The 5036-nt window shown below is 38.0% G+C and overlaps 1 non-coding gene across 1 annotated transcript; it reads left to right on the top strand.

The window, feature by feature from the left end:
- Nucleotides 1-956: 956 nt before the first annotated feature.
- LOC122897793 lies at nucleotides 957-1064 on the top strand. Its single transcript, XR_006382634.1, has one exon. It is a non-coding gene; the product is annotated as a U6 spliceosomal RNA (small nuclear RNA).
- Nucleotides 1065-5036: the final 3972 nt, after the last annotated feature.

Below are 5036 nucleotides of genomic sequence, written 5' to 3'. Positions count from 1 at the left end.
TTAATTCTTTTTTTTTCTTTCTTTATTTTTGAACCACTTTTTATCCCCAAATCAGAAGAGATCCCAATCTCTTCAATCTCTTTTTTTAATTCGTTTTTTAATTCTTGATTGAATTTTTAATTCAATCTCTTTTTTTAATTCTTTTTTTTCTTTTTTCTCTTTCTTTCTTTTTGAACCTCTTTTTATCCCCAAATAAGAAGAGATCCCAATCAGAAGAGATTGGGAGATCCCAATCAGAGGAGATCCCAAACAGAGGTGATCCCTCACCCAATCGTGAAGGGGGAGAAATCCCCCCTCACCATTTGGGATCTCTTCTGATTTGGTTAAAGCATATTTTCCTGGGATTGTTGCCACCCTTTTAGTATTTTACTTGCTCCTTCATATACTCTTAGCTGGACAAAATGACAAGGCGGAAAAATTCACAACAAAAAAAAAGAACAAGAGGCAGTACCGAAGGCTAGGGACCTAATCAATACAGACATTGGTAATATGTCAGATCTAGAGTTCAAAATGACAATTCTCAAGGTTATAGCCGGGATTGAAACAGGCATGGAAGATATTAGAGAAACCCTCTCCAGAGATATAAAAGCCCTTTCTGGAGAAATAAAAGAATGAAAATCTAACCAAGTTGAAATCAAAAAAGCTATTAATGAAGTTCAATCAAAAATGGAGGCTCTCACTGCTAGGAAAAATGAGGCAGAAGAAAGAATTAGCGATATAGAAGACCAAATGACAGAGAATAAAGAAGCTGAGCAAAAGAGGGACAAACAGCTACTGGACCATGAGGGGAGAATTTGAGAGATAAGTGACACCATAAGACGAAACAACATTAGAATAATTGGGATTCCAGAAGAAGAAGAAAGAGAGAGGGGAGCAGAAGATATACTGGAGAGAATTATTGGGGAGAATTTCCCCAATATGGCGATGGGAACGAGCATCAAAATTCAGGAGGTTCAGTGCTCGCTTCGGCAGCACATATACTAAAATTGGAATGATACAGAGAAGATTAGCATGGCCCCTGGGCACGGATGACATGCAAAATTCAGGAGGTTCAGAGAATGCCCCTCAAAATCAGTAAGAATAGGCTCACACCCCATCAACTAATAGTAAAATTTACAAGCCTTAGTAACAAAGAGAAAATCTTGAAAGCAGCCCGGGAAAAGAAGTCTGTAATATAGAATGGTAAAAGTTTTAGATTGGCAGCTGACTTATCCACAGAGACCTGGCAGGCCAGAAAGAGCTGGCATGATATTTTCAGAGCACTAAACGAGAAAAACATGCAGCCAAGAATACTATATCCATCTAGGCTATCATTGAAAATAGAAGGAGAGATTAAAAGCTTCCAGGACAAACAAAAACTGAAAGAATTTGCAAACACCAAACCAGCTCTACAGGAAATATTGAAAGGGGTCCTCTAAGCAAAGAGAGAGCCTACAAGTGGTAGATCAGAAAGGGACAGAGACAATACACAGTAACAGTCACCTGACAGGCAATACAATGGCACTAAAATCATATCTCTCAATAGTTACCCTGATTGTTAATGGGCTAAATGCCCCCATCAAAAGACACAGGGTATCAGAATGGATAAAAAAAAAATACCTATATGTTGCCTCCAAGAAACTCATTTTAAGCCCGAAGACACCTCCAGATTTAAAGTGAGGGGGTGGAAAAGAATTTACCATGCTAATGGACATCAGAAAAAAGCAGGAGTGGCAATCCTTATATCAGATCAATTAGATTTTAATACAAAGACTATAAAAAGAGATGAGAAAGGACACTATATCATAATCAAAGGATCTGTCCAACAAGAAGATCTAACAATTTTAAATATCTATGCCCCCAACATGGGAGCAGCCAACTATATAAACCAATTAATAACAAAATCAAAGAAACACATCAACAATAATACAATAATAGTAGGGGACTTTAACACTCCCCTCACTGAAATGGACAGATCATCCAGGCAAAAGATCAACAGGGAAATAAAGGCCTTAAATGATACACTGGATGAGATGGACATCACAGATATATTCAGAACATTTCATCCCAAAGCAACAGAATACACATTCTTCTCTAGTGCACATGGAACATTCTCCAGAATAGATCACATCCTCGGTCCTAAATCAGGACTCAACCGGTATCAAAAGATTGGGATCATTCCCTGCATATTTTCAGACCACAATGCTCTGAAGCTAGAACTCAACCACAAGAGGAAGTTTCGAAAGAACCCAAATACATGGAGACTAAGCAGCATCCTTCTAAAGAATGAATGGGTCAACCGGGAAATTAAAGAAGAATTGAAAAAAATCATGGAAACAAATGATAATGAAAATACAACGGTTCAAAATCTGTGGGACACAACAAAGGCAGTCATGAGAGGAATATATATAGCGGTACAAGCTTTTCTCAAGAAACAAGAAAGATCTCAGGTACACAACCTAACCCTACACCTAAAGGAGCTGGAGAAAGAACAAGAAAGAAACCCAAAGCCCAGCAGGAGAAGAGAAATCATAAAGATCAGAGCAGAAATCAATTAAATAGAAACCAAAAAAAACAATAGAACAAATCAACCAAACTAGGAGCTGGTTCTTTGAAAGAATTAATAAAATTGATAAACCCCTGGCCAGACTTATCAAAAAGAAAAAGAAAGGACCCAAATAAATAAAATCATGAATGAAAGAGGAGAGATCACAACTAACACCAAAGAAATACAAACTATTATAAGAACATACTATGAGCAACACTACGCCAACAAATTTGACAATCTGGAAGAAATGGATGCATTCCTAGAAACATATAAACTACCAAAATAGAACCAGGAAGAAATAGAAAGCCTGAACAGACCCATAACCAGTAAGGAGATTGAAACAGTCATTAAAAATCTCCAAACAAACAAAAGCCCAGGGCCAGATGGCTTCCCGGGGGAATTCTACCAAACATTTAAAGAAGAACTAATTCCTATTCTCCTGAAACTGTTCCAAAAAATAGAAATGGAAGGAAAACTTCCAAACTCATTTTATGAGGCCAGCATCACCTTGATCCCAAAACCAGACAAGGATCCCATCCAAAAAGAGAGCTATAGACCAATATCCTTGATGAACACAGATGCAAAAATTCTCACCAAAATACTAGCCAATAGGATTCAACAGTACATTAAAAGGATTATTCACCACGACCAAGTGGGATTTTTCCCAGGGCTGCAAGGTTGGTTCAACATCCGCAAATCAGTCAATGTGATACAACACATCAATAAAAGAAAGAACAAGAACCATATGATACTCTCAATAGATGCTGAAAAAGCATTTGACAAAGTACAGCATCCCTTCCTGATCAAAACCCTTCAAAGTGTAGGGATAGAGGGCACATACCTCAATATCATCAAAGCCATCTATGAAACACCCACCGCAAATATCATTCTCAATGGAGAAAAACTGAAAGCTTTTCCACTAAGGTCAGGAACACGGCAGGGATGTCCATTATCACCACTGCTATTCAACATAGTACTAGAAGTCCTAGCCTCAGCAATCGGACAACAAAAGGAAATTAAAGGCATCAAAATCGGCAAAGAAGTCAAATTATCACTCTTCGCAGATGATATGATACTCTATGTGAAAAACCCAAAAGACTCCACTCCAAAACTGCTAGAACTTATACAGGAATTCAGTAAAGTGTCAGGATATAAGATAAATGCACAGAAATCAGTTGCATTTCTCTACACCAACAACAAGACAGAAGAAAGAGAAATTAAGGAGTCAATCCCATTTACAATTGCACCCCAAACCATAAGATACCTAGGAATAAACCTAACCAAAGAGGCTAAGAATCTATACTCAGAAAACTATAAAGTACTCATGAAAGAAATTGAGGAAGACACAAAGAAATGGAAAAATGTTCCATGCTCCTGGATTGGAAGAATAAATATTGTGAAAATGTCTATGCTACCTAAAGCAATCTATACATTTAATGCAATTCCTATCAAAGTACCATCCATCTTTTTCAAAGAAATGGAACAAATAATTTTAAAATTTATATGGAACCAGAAAAGACCTCGAATAGCCAAAGGGATATTGAAAAACAAAGCCAAAGTTGGTGGCATCACAATTCCAGACTTCAAGCTTTATTACAAAACTGTCATCATCAAGACAGCATGGTACTGGCACAAAAACAGACACATAGATCAATGGAACAGAATAGAGAGCCCAGAAATAGACCCTCAACTCTATGGTCAACTAATCTTTGACAAAGCAGGAAAGAATGTCCAATGAAAAAAAGACAGCCTCTTTAATAAATGGTGTTGGGAAAATTGGACAGCCACGTGCAGAAAAATGAAATTGGACCATTTCCTTACACCACACACAAAAATAGACTCAAAATGGATGAAGGACCTCAATGTGAGAAAGGAATCCATCAAAATCCTTGAGGAGAACACAGGCAGCAACCTCTTCGACCTCAGCCGCAGCAACATCTTCCTAGGAACATCGCCAAAGGCAAGGGAAGCAAGGGAAAAAATGAACTATTGGGATTTCATCAAGATCAAAAGCTTTTGCACAGCAAAGGAAACAGTAAACAAAATCAAAAGACAACTGACAGAATGGGAGAAGATATTTGCAAACGACATATCAGGTAAAGGACTAGTGTCCAAAATCTATAAAGAACTTAACAAACTCAACACCCAAAGAACAAATAATCCAATCAAGAAATGGGCAGAGGACATGAACAGACGTTTCTGCAAAGAAGACATCCAGATGGCCAACAGACACATGAAAACGTGCTCCATATCACTCGGCATCAGGGAAATACAAATCAAAACCACAATGAGATATCACCTCACACCAGTCAGAATGGCTAAAATCAACAAGTCAGGAAATGACAGATGCTGGCGAGGATGCGGAGAAAGGGGAACCCTCCTACACTGTTGGTGGGAATGCAAGCTGGTGTAAACACTCTGGAGAACAGCATGGAGGTTCCTCAAAATGTTGAAAATAGAACTGCCCTATGACCTAGCAATGGCACTACTGGGTATTTACCCTAAAGAT

This window comes from Neovison vison, chromosome X (genome assembly GCF_020171115.1).
Source record: "Neovison vison isolate M4711 chromosome X, ASM_NN_V1, whole genome shotgun sequence".
NCBI lineage: Eukaryota > Metazoa > Chordata > Mammalia > Carnivora > Mustelidae > Neogale > Neogale vison.
The sequence above is the reverse complement of the archived record's forward strand: the minus strand, read 5'-3'. Positions and strand labels throughout refer to the sequence as shown.